Consider the following 15,656-nt stretch of genomic DNA (forward strand, 5'->3'; position numbering starts at 1 on the left):
TTATGCAAAATGCACTTTTCCATGTCTTTTAAACATCAATATCTGTCCCCAGTGTGTCTACAGGCCACCATAGTATCATAAAAGACCATCCTCTCTCTTTTTCTCCTCCTCCGTTTGTCCGGAAATGGGTGCAGAAAAAAAATTCGCTTTTTTCCTTGTATTCTGACGTCATTAGAGAATGCAAGCCACGTGAGGGTTTCCTGGTCGAACCAGAGAGAACCTTCAGTAGCTGACCCCGGCCCACAGCGCGTCACTGTCTCTCCTCCTCAACCTAACTTGAGCAAAGTAGCTCCTACAGTTAGTCTGCAAGAACCAGCAGAACAGGCTTCATGTACTCCCATCATCTAAATATAACATGTTCTTTCACAAAGGCTTTATGTAATTACACTGTTTAAACAGATGATATTTATATATTATATATATTTGATGTCATGCATGTAGCAGATTACAGGTAGTAAATAGTGACTTGTAAGCAACACAACACATTTCTGTTTCACAGTCAAACTTTATTTGAGTTGACAGATGACAATATTAATTATTCACAGCATTTGTAATCATCTCACCTGCAGTTATGTTAACATGGTACAGGAGAAAGTCTTCAGCTCTGGTAAACTATGGTAAGCTAAGCTCCGGTGGTCTGTAGTCATGGTAACACAGAGACAGCTACTACTGTAAATAATATACCATTACTCTGATCTTCCATACATTTATCTTTTAGCAGAAATAATGAACTGACTACTGTTTCACATCTTCTATTTTCCACCCTGATGGTCGCTGTGTTTACACACCGTGTCATAGCGGTAGCATGTAGCTAACCCGTTAGCATGTAGCTACATGCTAACGGGTTAGCTACATGCTACCGGGTTAGCTCTGTATCTCCATGTAAACAGAGCCATCTGCTCTCAGCTGTCTGCTCTCCTCTGGGATGATTCTGTCGGTCATTTCTCACAGATGGATCTGTAAAGACAGACGTAAAACAGAGTGTATGTTTACGGTTTACAGAGTTGATGCATGAGGTAAACACTGAGCTAACTAACAGAGATATAAATAGTATTATTTACCTGAGAGAAACCGTCAGGAAAACCTGGAATCTGGACCGCAGATGTTCATCATGTGTCGCCGATTTCTGATCAGATTCCTCCGGTAACGTGCGCTGGGTGAAGTTTCTGGTTTATAAACTTTAAAGTGGTTTATAAACTTTATTCTAGCTGCTATCTCTCCACTTGTCTCTCTCTCCAGAGCTTCTCCGGGAGGGAGGGAGAGGGTGACGCTGTTGTTGAGGACGTTTGATTGACAGAAAACGCTGACCAATCAGAGCAGAGTGGGAGGAGACAGAGGCTACAGACACAGAAATCAGCACTTTTGGAAATGGGCTGAAACAGAGGTTATAGAGACATGCTGGAATGCATGATCTGATTGTTTTTTTGAAAAAAAAACTTCAGAGACATGGTTTGGAGGTGTCTGAGACCTATAATAACTAGTTTAAATGGAGTATAATATGTGACCTTTAAGAGGCCTGGCAACGGCACTGTCATCAAAAAGATTTTGACATCAGAAAGTCTATAATGAAAGCACCCAACAGTTAAAAACAGTTTTAGGGAACTGAATTTCTCATGCTTTCTGTTGTATTTTCACTCTACTCGCAAGAGGATTTGTTGGAAAAAATCCTGCAATATTAAAGTTGTCTGGATGCAGGGTCATGGGATTTCTTCCGTTGGTTTCTGCTGTATCACTGTTTTGACAGTGTGGTCAGTGTAATGCCTCAGTGGGATTTAGAGGGTTGGGGTGGTTTAGTTCAGGGATATAGTGGATCAGGTCTTTTTTTTTATAAACTGAAAGCTTTTTGAATTACTAACCTCTGTGCTGTCTGGGCACGAAGAGAACTCCTAGATATAGACACTCTGAGCAGTCTGCCAGCTAAAATAACAAGGGAACAGTCAAAATATGGGTATGAAGCATGGCAATGGATATGGACACATGAAGACCACTTCCATAGACGGGTTTCTTGTATACATTACTGGGTGCGTGCGCATTCAGGGAACAAAACTGCCTTGGCAGCTGTTGTAATCAACGTAGATTTTGCATTGTTTGTACCTTCTTGTTGACTATACTAGACCCCTGCAGAGTCCGACCACCAGACACCATTATCATATGACATATTAGTATGAGATTTGTTTATTATTATCACCTGACGTTAGATCAGACCTAAGTGTGATTTGACTTGGGGGACCGAGGTCTGTTTGGTTGACACTCCAGTCGGAGTTCAAGTTACGTGACACTTTTTCCTTAGTGATTCCTCAACAGGTAGAATGTTAATATAAAACTGGAGACTTGGATTTTGGTCTTGTTATTAGTATAACCATCACACAGCAGATCTCTTTATGTCGGGCAAGTGAACATTAACATCAGACCCCTGACGGCTCTCCATTAAATAGCGTGTTGCTGGTTGCTAGCTAACATTAGCGGAGTGAGCTTTCCCCCGCTGTAGTCGCGTGACGTTACAACAATTTAGAGCCGTAACAAAGTCTTGCATCACTTTGAAGTTTTAAGGCATGCTCGCTCAATATATATATAAATGGTGGGTTGATCACCCGGTTGTTGATCAGTTCATTTTTATCGATCTGTGGAGCATGACAGCTCGCCGTGACCACCCGCTCCTCTGCTAGCGCTGTGTGACTAGAATGCTTTTACCCATCAGGCCTGGGTCCATAATCTCCTTCTGTTTCCAGCAAAGTCATGTGATCCCGTCGGAATATTAAACATTTTCACTGCATCTTTTCTGCGGTTGGTGCAGTTTACTGCACAACAACTCCTCGTCATCTCTGCTTGGAGCTTGGCTTTGCCAGACATGCCGTGCCTTCTAGTTGCTGTGATGTTGCTCAGAAACTCGTATAAGGAGACAGATGATATGTGTATACTGTTACAATGTACTGTACATTGTCCTAAAGAAAATTGGAGATGAGACAATTAATCGACCAGTCAAGGGGAAGGAGGGAATTGTCAACGTTCCCACTAGACAGAAAACCCCACTAACACCCACAATCTTTAGCGGGAAATATTATAATCAGCATTCGTTCCCAGGACAAATGACTCTGCAGTAGTCAAGGCTATTTATCGGCTCCAGCTGATGCCAGGTGACATGCATTGAAGTGAATATATAATAATAAAATCAACAGGATTTTAGACAATTATTATAATTTATTAATGTACAAAACACACAATTAATATTCTCTCCTTAAAGCCACCAGACTCCAGTTAGACAACAGTCATTTTACCTCGCTGATCATCGAAACACACTTCATTCAAACTTGAAACAAAATAAAACTCGTTTTAGTTTTCCACTGTTCAAACAATTACCAATTCTTGTTTGGTCGAAATAAACCCTTAATTCACCGAGTTAGATGTGAATAGAAACTGACTTTATGAGTGCTCCTCAAAGCCACAAGACTCCATTGAAAGTCAATAACCTTGGTGATCGTCGTAAAACACACTTCATTCAAACTCGACAGAAACGACGTCTCGGTTAGTCTTTACAATTTTCCAACAATTACCAACTCTGGTTTTGTAATAATAAACCCTTAATTCACCAAGTTAGATGTAAAAAGTGAGTTTTGAGTGCTCCTCAAAGCCACCAGACTCCTTTGACAGAAACAATAATTTTACCCCGCGGATCATTGTAAAACTCACTTCATTGAAACTTGACAGAAGCAAAATAAAAACATCAAAACCTTCTTGGTCAGTCTTTCCACTTTTACAACAATCACCACCTCTGGTTTGGTCGAAATAAACCCTTAATTTTACCGAGTTTCACCGCACGCATCTCTGTGGTGACGTTGCTCAGAAACACGTCTATTGTATCAGGAGACAGAAGGGTTCGGGTCAAAATGATCCCTTTAAGTTAAAATTGAGATGTGTACTATTTCTTATCTTTTATCTTGGTCTGTGTTTGCAGTCCAGTCCATTGATTTCACAGAACAGTTTCAGGAGGAATAGATAAAGCTGCCAGCTGGCTGTATTATCAGACCAATCCCATCTCCTGCTCTCTGGCTAATCAGACCAGTAAACACACGTGTACACAAACACACATTCATTTCACTTCTCCTCGTCAAGTTATCTCGTTCTCTACTTGCATTCCATCACTCCCCTTCTCTCACTTCACCATTCGTTGTCCTGAGAAGTTGGCTTTTGGACTTGACATGCAGTATTTTTGGGTAGGGATGCATCGATACCACTTTTTTTCAGACCGAGTACAAGTACTTATATTTGGGTATTTGCCGATACCGAGTACCGATACGAGTACTTCTCTGTGCCAAAAGACCCTGGTTAACAGCCAGCTGGAGGGTGTGAGCGACACACGGCAGGCTGGGGAGTCCCGCATACGAGGTGGTGCGCCGCAACCGGTTCTAGGTCGGCTTGGAAATGCTCGGGGTGAAGGTGGCTCGTGCTCTCCGCCCGGACCTCGCCGCACCGTGACGGGCCTCCCTGCTCCCTGCTCCCTCTCTCTCCGCCGGGGACGGTCCCCTGCTCCCGGTGCGACTGTCGACCGGGGCGGTCTTTCCTCAGTGCGCCCCAACCGCGTCGTGCCGCCAGATCGGGACTAGGTCCATATAAAAGGCGCCAGGGGTCTGCGGCGATGTCTGCAACCCACCCGACCCATCTTGAAACACGGACCAAGGAGTCTAACGCACGCAAGAGTCAGAGGGTGCAAGCAAAACCCCGTGGCGCAATGAGGGGCCGGAGGGGCCAAGTGAGGGCCGGTGCCCGCCGGCTGAGGTGGGATCCCGGCCCAGCGGGGTCGGGCGCACCACCGTAAAGTGGTATTGGAGCCGTTGTATCGGAGCCGTTTTGCGAGTACGAGTACATGAGCACAGTGTCGGACCCGATACCCGATACTGGTATCGGGTATCGGTGCATTCCTATTTTTGGGGATGTAAATATTTTATTTCCATGCATAAAGAGCACAGGGTAGTTTGAGGATCTTCCATGTGCAGCAGAGGAATGACAGGATATACAGCAATCCTGTTCTCACCTCAGTCTGACATCCATCAAACACATGGAGCTGTACTCTTACAACGCTAGTTTCAGCAGCAGCACGAGGGCATCCAGGCCAAGAAATCATAGTCGCTACTTCACCTGCACTGTGTGTGTGTGTGTGTGTGTGTGTGTGCGTGCGTGCGTGCGTGCGTGCGTGCGTGCGTGCGTGTGTGTCTAACAGGCACCGAAAAGAACACAGGATATGGAACAGAGAGAGGGAGAGCAATAGAGAGTGAGATTTCATCTCCTCTCTGCCTGTATACATATCTGCTAGAATGTAGGTCAGGCAGCCCCAGTCACTCTCAGAGCCTGGGAGAAAGAGATTACTGTGTGTGTGTCTGTGTGTGTGCATGCACATCACATGAATAACGCATGTGTCTCTCTTGTAATATGTGCTTATTTGTGTGTGCCCCTTGTCCTCACGTGCCATATGTGTGTGTCTTTATGTGATGGCTGTAATTTAGCTTTCTCTAAAATGCCTGTCATGTACATAATATATGTCATAGAAAATGTCACAGCGGACATCACAGCCCACTTTCCATACTGCAGTGTACATAACCATACAATAGGATTTTCATTACAGTGTGTATGTGTGTGTGTATGTGTGTGTGTGTGTGTGTGTGTGTGTGTGTGTGTGTGTGTGTGTGTGTGTGTGTGTGTGTGTGTGTCTACTTGTTCAGCTATATTTGTGAGGACCAATTTGAGTTTTAGACCTTCAGAGTGAGGACATTTTTGGAAAGTGAGGACATTTTGGCCAGTCCTCACTTTCGGACAGATCTTCAAAGGCCTGTTTGAGGGTTCAGGCTTGGTTTTAAGGTTCAGGTTAGAATTAGGTTTAGGTTAGGTTAGGTGAAGAACGTTGTATCCAAGTTGGGTGCACCGAGGGGCACGGGCACAGGGGGTAGTAATATGTCTTGTGGGCATTTAGAAAGGGTTCTTAATTGAAACCATAATAGTTGATTAAATCCCATAAGAAAAAATAAAAGAATATAAAAATAATTAAAAAAGGCAAGAGAAGGTAATAAAATAATAAAATGAAGGATAAAAGGTTAAAACATTACAAAATGTTGTTAAAAATCCCCTCCCCCCCCAAAAAAAAATGTAAAGTTGTGTGAGGGATAGAAGAACTTGTTCCCAAGGCTAGAGATGGTTAAGGTTAGGGTAAGTGTGTGTGTGTGTGTTTGTGTGTGTGTCACAACAGCCGGTCTTCCCAGACTATTTGCAATGTGCGTACCTTGGCTTTGATAGGAGCCCAGTAAAGGACAGGCATGGACCCCTATCAATCTCCACAGAATAGACTGTGAGAAGCACACACACTGGTAGGATTCTGGGCTGAGAAGAAATCTCCCAGTCCTTGGTCATATATTCTAGCTTTGTAAGAAGAGGAAGAAGAATAGCTTGTGTATCTATAGATGTCTTTGTGTATGGGATTGTATATAAGACTTGAGATTGTGTGTTTGTGTGTTTGTGTGTGCGCGCGTGTGCTTGCCTTCCTGTGAGGGTGCTCCCATTGCAGTTGAAGACCTAGGCTGTATTCTAAACCTCATACTATAGTAGTAGTACGTACTGATTTGGCCAACATGTAATATGTAGTATGTAGTGTGTAGTATGCAGTATGAGAACAATACCAAAATCTACAGTATGCCAAAAATACCTGGAGGTCATACTGATTCGTAAAAAATCTCCAGTCTGCATCGGACGAGTGTACCTCACCTACAGTACCTAAAAGAGGAGAGAGAAGAGGAGAGGGAAGAGGAGAGGGAAGAGGAGAGGTAAGAGGAGAGGGAAGAGGAGAGAGAAGAGGAGAGGGAAGAGGAGAGGGAAGAGGAGAGAGAAGAGGAGGGGGAAGAGGAGAGAGAAGAGGAGAGGAAGAAAAGAGGAGAGAGAAGAGAAGAGAAGAGAAAGAGAAGAGGAGAGAGGAGAGGAGAGAGAAGAGGAGAGAGAAGAGGAGAGGGAAGAGGATAGAGTAGAGGAGAGAGAAGAGGAGAAGGAAGAGGAGAGAGAAGAGGAGAGGGAACAGTAGAGAGAAGAAGAGAGAGGAGAGAGGAGAGGAGAGAGAAGAGGAGAGAGAAGAGGAGAGGGAAGAGGATAGAGTAGAGGAGAGAGAAGAGGAGAGAGGAGAGGAGAGGAGAGGAGAGGGAAGAGGAGAGAGAAGAGGAGAGGGAACAGTAGAGGGAAGAGGAGAGAGAAGAAGAGAGAGGAGAGGAGAGGGAAGAGGAGAGAGAAGAGGAGAGAGGAGTGGAGAGAGTAGAGGAGAGAGGAGAGGAGAGAGGAGAGGAGAGGGAAGAGGAGAGAGAAGAGGAGAGAGGAGAGGAGAGGGAAGAGGAGAGAGAAGAGGAGAGAGAAAGAGCCTCCTCTGACAGGTCAGAGAGATACCTGCTGAGACAACATGACCCTTTTTAACATTCCTGAAAAAGCAGTTTGAGTAACGTAAATGTTGTGGATGAATATTTGATATTTCCCGTCTCCCCTCGTTGATGATCCTGTTTGTCTCACTTCACTATGAGCTGTTAGAATAAATAGTTTAAACCTGCAGTATCTTATAAAGTAAACTAACAACATAAACAACAAAGTCAAAGTTGTATTGTTAGATAATATTGTAATAGTGGTACGAGTTTGTTTTTTTATCCAGTTCTTTAAGAGCTGGTTTAAAGGCTAAAGCCTGGTCTAGCATACTGCTAAATACATCACTTTAACCGTCACATACTGCATACTACGGAGGAACGCAGTATGCAGTATGTACTGTATACTGCGTACTGCGTTCCTCCGTAGTATGCAGTAGGCGGTTTGGAATACAGCCCTATACTTCCCCGGATGCGCTCTGTCTGTCACTGTCCTTGGTGCTGAAACTAGCACACTAGCATACCACCATGCACAAACACACATTGCCACAGTGTGCTCTATTGTTGTATTGTATATTCTTCTGTTGTATAGTTAGACTCTTGCCATTTGTTCCCACCTGTTTTTTTCCTGATCTGCAGAGATGTACGGAGGGAATGTGGGCTGTGTTCTGATGAAGAGTCAGAGAGCTGTGATTTGTCATCAGCCTCCACATGAAGACCTTCATCAGAGGACAGACCCATCACTTACACTCTGATTATAATGACCAATGGGCCAGGGATGAGCATGTGTGTGTGTGTATGTGTGTGTGCTTGTATTTTATGGGGTGAAAGCAGATGGAATTGACCCGTCGCTAAGTCCAGGCAGACTGGCCAATCACAGGGTAGCATCGGCCAGCTACGACCAGGGTCCGACAACTTTCCGGCTCTGCTCCATATAGACTCTATGTTATATTAACTCAGACTGGGGGGCGTGCAATACATAGGGATGTGCAAAATATGTCTTATTTATTTATAGATCATGATCATGGACGTTTGTTGTTGTCTCTGTTGTTCTGTGTTCTAATTGCCCCTTAGGGGACATTAGAGTTTTCTAAGTCAAAGCGTAAGTCATGCAATCGTTTCACATTTTCTTCATTTTCAGGCTGGTTTTGTGGATTTGGAGTAAGTCATGGTTAAACATTGTGTGAAAGTGATACTCGTTACCCGTAGAGGTTGGAAGGAGATACACGTTTCTAAAAGCTTAGCATTAAAGCTGCAGTAGGCAGAACGTTTTTGGCATCATTGGGCAAAAATCCCATAATAACCTTTCAGCATATTGTAATTCAAGTGTTCTGAGAGAAAACTAGACTTCTGCTCCTCCTCATGGCTCATGGACTTTGACCAATCACAGGTAATTTCAGAGAGAGAGCGTTCCTATTGGCTGTGCTCCGCCTTTCTCATTTTACAGCTAAACCGTGCACTACAAGATGATTCTGAGAACATCTGAGGAGAGAGATATGGCATTAAAGTAACAGAATATTGATTCATATTTAATCAGCGCTGCCTAGTTTGACTGTTTCATCGGAGCTTGCGAGTGATTGACAGACGGCTCTCATAGACGGCAGCTGGACGGCAGACTCCAGCTCGGATCTGATTGGTTGATTTCCTCTTGTCTGTGAAATCTTGCAGATGCTGTTAGGAGCACCGGAGGACACAGAGGAACATGATTTTTTCAGATTACCTGTCTCATGCACTACTGTCAGGATATAGTGACTGTATTATAAAAATAACTTTTTTAATCATATTTGCTCCATTTCCACCCACTGTAACTAGCGTTAGCACATACTGAATGTGTACACATGCTATCGCATTTATATTTTTTTTTAGGCTTTTTTCTCAGTAATTTTTTCTTTAAAGAGTGATGTTCATTTTGCACTCAATTTCTTAAAACAAGAAAATACTCAGTACTTTTCATTTATCAAATATTTAATTCACACAGGAGTATACAAAATATGATTTACCATGTGTTTTTGTCATATAGACTATTTATTTATTGAATTACCAGAAAACATGCTATATTGTGATGTATACCGTCATCGAGATGAGACGAAATGACCCATATCGTGATAGAAGATTTCGGCCATATCGCCCATATATATACGCATATATATTTTAATGATTGTAACAGTGAATAAAGACCTACCCGGCTTCACAGGAACAGCGTTGCTCCTTAATTTCATTGTCTTCTGTCTCGATCGCCAGGTGATGGTGGTTCACTTTTACACTGTGATCTGTAGGCTTTAGCTTCTATCTTTATCTTTGTAACCTGTTTGCGCTGCTGAATCAGTTTGACTTCCTAATATATCCTCCAAACGCATATTGTAGATCCTTCTGTCTGCTTCTCTCTGAAAGTGCTGTTTTGTTTTCCAAAAAATAGATAATAGTTATTCAGGGATTGCAGTTAGTGACAGTGTTGACTCCATGGTATCTCTGACAGCTTGACAGAGTAGCAGCGGGGGGTGGGGCTTAGCGAAAGGCCAATTATGACACAAATTTGCTAGAAATTATTCAACCTGCTTTGGAATTTGTTTAATGTAAATGCAGTTAGAAATGATAGGAGTGTTCCATTTACTACCAGGGCCACTATGTTCTCTGAAATTATATGTTTGTTTGCAGCCGGTCGCAGCGAAATTAAACGAGAAAGTATATAAAATACATCTATGAAAATCAGAATGATTGGATTATATTAACCAGAAGTATAAAACATTATATATCCTTTATAAATTAAAAAGAAAATATCACTAATCTATGAGGGAAATGTCTTTATTCTTTGATTTTTGGGTTACTGGAAAAAATGGAATAAATAATTCCTGACAATGACTGATATATTTGACTTCAGAACATCTCTGACTACATACATGCTGAAAATCAAACATTCTTACTGTATTAATTTAGATATTTTCCAAAGTGAAAGTCCCTAGAAGTGTATGATTCAACTTGTTCCCGTGGTCTAGTGTTAAAAAAGTTAACAAAAATCACAATAATATGTAATATCGAATCGCAATACTTAAAAATCACAATACATATTGAATCGGCACCCAAGTATTGTGATTGTATCGAATCGGGAGATAGGTGTATCGTCCCTGCCCTACTACACACATGCTGTATATACTGTAGATGTGTATCTATTAGGGCTGTCAATCAATAAAAAAATTTTAATTGCGATTGGTCGCATGATTGTCCATTATTAATCACAATTAATTGCAAATTAATTTTCCAAAGTAAGCATTCCTAGAAGTATATGATTCAACTTTTTTCCATGGTCTGGTGTTTAATAAATCAAATCGCAATACTTGTAGAATTGCAATACTTAAAAATTGCAATACATATTGAAATAGCACCCAAGTATCGTGATAGTATTGAATCGGGAGATTGGTGTATCGTCCCAGCCCTAATTTCGACCTACGCAGTTTGCAAGCTACCTTTGCGCCAAAGCACTTTGTCTTTGTTATACCGACATTTTTTTCTCTGAATGAAAATGCTTTAGGGGTGCACCGGTGGCTATAGCCTAATTATATTCAAACCAGCTTTTGATGCTGATTTCAAAGACATAAAAGACAGCAGGACCATAGTCATAAAATGAACATATAGTGTGAGTGGCCCATTGTTTGCGCTATCCCCTTACAACTTTACAGCCTGGCCACACTCAAGAGTCACACTACAGAGGAAGTGGATAAAAAAAGGTGGAAAACAGAGGTGTGTGTGTAATGAATGGTAAAAAAAGACCCCCTGCTGGTTCAAAGTAAAGTCCGCTTATGCACGTAACAACTACTGCTTCTTTTACATAACGCACAACAGGCACTCTGAGCACTCACTGTGTGCCTACGGTTGTGTTTGTCCTGAGGGAGCAGCTATTGTTTTGATTTAAGCTGCTTTGAAATAGGTTGGGAATAGCTGTGTGTGTGTGTGTGTGTGTGTGTTTGTGTGTGTGTGTGTGCGTGTGCGTGTGCGTGTGCGTGTGCGTGTGTGTGTACGTGTTATGGGCCGTCTGGTAGGCTCCCTATGGGGGCCTTCATTCTTTGTGATGGTCCCTATACACCATCAACACCTCATCTGTTCTCTCCCATACGTTCTCTCAATTAGCAGCACCGGATGGACAGAGACAAAGACAGGCAGCGTACACCGGCAGTGTTTGAGTGCATATGTTCATTCACACCTCCATCTCTTTCCCTTGCTTTCTTTTGTCGAAGGTTATTTTACCTTTTTTTACAAAGTAGGACATCGACCCCTTTACTCGCTCCTCCACCACCCTCCCTCCCCTTCCCTCTCCTCCTCTAACTCAGCAAAGGATGGAGAGCTGAGGAGAGAAATCATGGAGGCAGGCACGGATCATTAGCTATATTTGTCCCCACTTCCTGCAGAAGATGATAGATCTAGCTAATTACCCCATGTTGCCAAGCCTATCGCGCACGACAAGCGGCCGTCGTTATGGCGGAAATCAACGTTCGCTTGGCGTGTGCCGCATAGCCGATGCTATATGACTATTCATGAGCCCAGAGTCAAAGGAGAAGAGGAAATTTCAGATCCTGTCATGGCTGCATGCGAATGTGATTGTTCTGGAAATGATTTTAATGATGCATGTTCTCCGTCTTCTTCTCTCCCTCTGTGTAGAAAATGAGTTTGGGGGAGACGTGGTGAGCCGTTCCTCTCCAGCTGACAACAGTAGGTCACGGTGGAAGCAGAGGTCCGGACCAAAGAGCTGTCTCGACCCCCAAACCCTTTCAGGTAGTGTAGCACATCCTGTTGTTCACATAAACCTCTTCAGATGTGATGCTTGTTTTGATCATGTTCACCAATTGCTTCTGATGCAGGTTTGCGTGAAAAATGTGAATTGTACTAGTTTTTATTGCCACATTTTTCATTATATTTCATTCATTTTATATTTCATAGCATAGCATCATCAGTATCAACAGCACTAGCACCAACAACAAAATAGAATGATTTTGTTTTTTAAAAAAAGAAGCAAAAAACAAAACAGCATTTGTCTATAACAATGTACTATATATCGTCCTAAGGAAAATTTGAGATGAAACGATTAGTCAACCAGGCAAGGGGAAGGAGGGGATTGTCAACTTTCCCACAGAAACATAAAACCCCACTAACACCCACTGACATCTGGCTTCTGTCTTCAGTGGGAAATGTTATAATCAGCATTCATTCCCGGGACAAATGACTCTGCAGTAGTCACGGCTATTTATCGACTCCAGCTCTGATCGGCAGTGATGGAATGTGTCACCCGGGTGGACACGCTAATTGTTGTCCCTTTTCTGGCGCGATGCTATGTGACGCACGTTGAAGTGGATATATAATAATACCCCTGCAACAACGTAGTCGGAGGTATATAGCGCTCCGTGTGTCCGTCCTTCCGTCCGTTCAAACTCTGAAAATATTTCACTTAGAAACTACAAATTTGGTGTGATGGTTGACAGTGTGGTCTAGTTGTGCCTCTGGGGGTTAGAAGTCCAGGGTGCCAATTAGTGAATTAGTTAATGCCCATTAATTCTATTACTTCCTAAAGGGCAAAACCTTTGGCCCTACCTTAGTAGGAGTCAAGCAGTGAGCGGGGGGATGTGAGCCATGCTCACTTTTACCTTGTAAATAAAATCACCGGGGATTTGAAAAAATATTATCATTTATCAACGTACAAAACATACAATTAATATGCTCTTCTCAAAGCCACCAGACTCCAGTCAGACAACAGTCATTTTACCTCGCTGATCATCAAAACACACTTCATTCAAACTCTACAGAAACAAAATAATAACTCATCAAAACCGTCTTGGATAGTCTTTCCACTGTTCCAACAATCACCAACTCTGGTTTGGTAATAATAAACCCATAATTCACCGAGTTACATGTGAAAAGAAACTGCCGTTACATGCTCTCCTCAAAGCCACCGGACTCATCAAAACCTTTTTGTCTTTCCACTTTTCCAACAATCACCCCCTCTGGTTTGAGAGGGACTGAATAAGTAGCCTGGTTTAAAAAGAGAAATGACCACCGTAATATTTTCACTGTTGATGACGTCAAAAACATGGAAAATGTGGAATCTGTACGTTAAAAAAAATGTGTTGTGTTTAATCTTAAATTATTGAAATGACAGGGGAACGCCTCTTTACAAAGGTCTCCAATAGTTTAAACCCCTCTTGTGTGTAAGTTTCAAATATAGATCCTCCTTAGCCAGAAAGTTTTGTTATTAATTACTAGATGAAAAGTTTCCTGAACCTGCATGTTTGGTAATATGAGATCAATGTGTTAAGATCATGTTATACTAACCCTTTTATTGACCTATTAGATTTTAGAAAACCACGGTATAACATAAGCCAATACAAACTAGTTTTTACAGCCTCCTGACACAACAGCTGACCTCCAATAGCAGTTTAATTTATTCAATGAATGCAGCAGCAGCGCAGTTTTCAGAGATAAAATGTTTTCAATAAAAGGCACTAAAGCTGAATAGAATCAAGGTTTTATGAAGGAAAAAGTATCCAACATGACCCACTCAGGCTGTATAGCAATCATTTAAGGCTACATCCAGACTTCCATACGTTTTTAAAACGCATAACTTTTTCTACATTTATGCTTAGCGTCCACACTACTCCGGCATACTGAAAACACTGCTGACCCCGTTTTAGTTTTAAAAATCCGGGGTTGTGTTTAAGTCTGGACGGAGAGAAACAGAGACCTTTAAAAACGATCATGCAGACGCCCACGTTCGCTTCTTGATTGGGTCTCATCAGTCATGACGTGTCCTTCGCTGATTCGTCACGCCACATCACGTGAACCTTTTCCGGAAGAAAACAAACAACATGCAGCCTCGACCACCAGCGGTTCATTTCAACATGGATAACCAGTTACAGGCGTTGCTTACCTTGTTGTCTCTGCTAGCAGCAGTTAAATACTGCATTTCATACTACTACTGCCTAAATGCGCAGGAGGAAAGCGATTATTTTGAGTGCTTTGCATCAATTCACGTGTCCAGCGCTGCTTCCTGTTTACACCGGCATAAGCAAGCCCAGTGGTGTCATGTGGTATGTGTTTTCAGAAGTTGTAGTATGGACGGAGATTAAGTCTGAAACGGCCCTAAAACCCTCGTCTGGACGGAGATCGTTGGAAAACGTATTTGTATGGATGTAGCCTATAAGGCCCTGTCTACACGTATGCAGATATTTCTAAAAACATACATTTTCCCTTCTGTTTAAAAAAAGAAATCAGTCCACACGGCTTTCGTTTTATAAAATATCTCCATCGACACTCGAACGCAAAAACGACCCCAAACTCCGCTCAACGTTATATTTACACGTCACCACAAGTTAAGGGTCAAGGAATTGAGTTACCGCCCTTCTCACTCCCTTTCCTTCAGCTTCATTACAGTCAGTTTGATAACAGTTATTGTTGGTGGGGGGGCTGGGATTCCTGGTCAAACTGCTGTCATCACTCTGCTGTCATCATCTGCACATGTCTAAATGACAAAAGGAAGGTCATTCAGGTTTATGTCCACAGCCCTTCTGAGTGGTCCAAACCTCGCCTTCAATCGCCCAAAAGCTCAATCAATCACCATTCAGCCTCCACATGTTTAATGTGTTCCCTGCATTGGCCTCCAGTGACTGGAACCTGTTTCAAATGTAAAGTAGTAATAAGTAGGGGTGTCACGATTCTCCAATTCGATTGGACTTTCGATTTCAACATGTCATTGTTGGACTATGGACTCTTGATTCATAAAGATCAACAGATCATTGGTTTTATACCCTGACAACTGTCATTTACACTTTCAAATTCTTCCTTAAAAAGAGAACTGAACTCCCTTTTATTTAGAAAGAGTTTTAAAAATTAGACTACAACAGTCTACAATATAAATAGTTGCATCTTTTCAATACCAGTATCTGTGTGACCCACCTCAGTACATAATCATTACAAAAACACAACAGAAATCCTTCTGCAGTAGTGTGCTGTGATCTATAAAAATACGATTTGTTGTCATTTATTGTCGCGCTTGTTTCTCTCCTCTCTCTCTCTCTCTCCTCTGATCACAGTTTGTCTCTGAGGCCAGAGACGGAGCTTTGGACACAGTCTCGCTGTATTCCAAACCTCATACTATACTAGTAGTGCAACCTCATACTATACTAGTAGTACAACCTCATACTATACTAGTAGTGCAACCTCATACTATACTAGTAGTGCAACCTCATACTATACTAGTAGTGCAACCTCGTACTATACTAGTAGTGCATCCTCATACTA

At 42.3% G+C, this 15,656-nt stretch overlaps 1 protein-coding gene and 2 long non-coding RNA genes across 13 annotated transcripts in view; 1 reads left to right on the plus strand and 2 right to left on the minus strand.

Annotated features, from left to right (window-relative positions):
- Positions 1–15,656, plus strand: part of myt1lb (myelin transcription factor 1-like, b) — a 238,254-nt gene that overhangs the window by 102,308 nt on the left and 120,290 nt on the right. For all 11 annotated transcript variants that reach the window (XM_074659944.1, XM_074659943.1, XM_074659950.1 and 8 more), the window contains exon 2: positions 12,027–12,140. The gene's annotated coding sequence lies outside the window, so the exon portion shown is untranslated. The remainder of the gene's footprint in view (positions 1–12,026; positions 12,141–15,656) is intronic.
- The window catches only part of LOC141783056 (uncharacterized), a 281,504-nt gene that overhangs the window by 74,441 nt on the left and 191,407 nt on the right, over positions 1–15,656 (minus strand). The gene's annotated exons all lie outside the window — the stretch shown is intronic.
- Positions 1–15,656, minus strand: part of LOC141783057 (uncharacterized) — a 233,219-nt gene that overhangs the window by 51,251 nt on the left and 166,312 nt on the right. The gene's annotated exons all lie outside the window — the stretch shown is intronic.

Source organism: Sebastes fasciatus, chromosome 15, assembly GCF_043250625.1.
Source record: "Sebastes fasciatus isolate fSebFas1 chromosome 15, fSebFas1.pri, whole genome shotgun sequence".
NCBI classification, from domain to species: Eukaryota; Metazoa; Chordata; class Actinopteri; order Perciformes; family Sebastidae; genus Sebastes; species Sebastes fasciatus.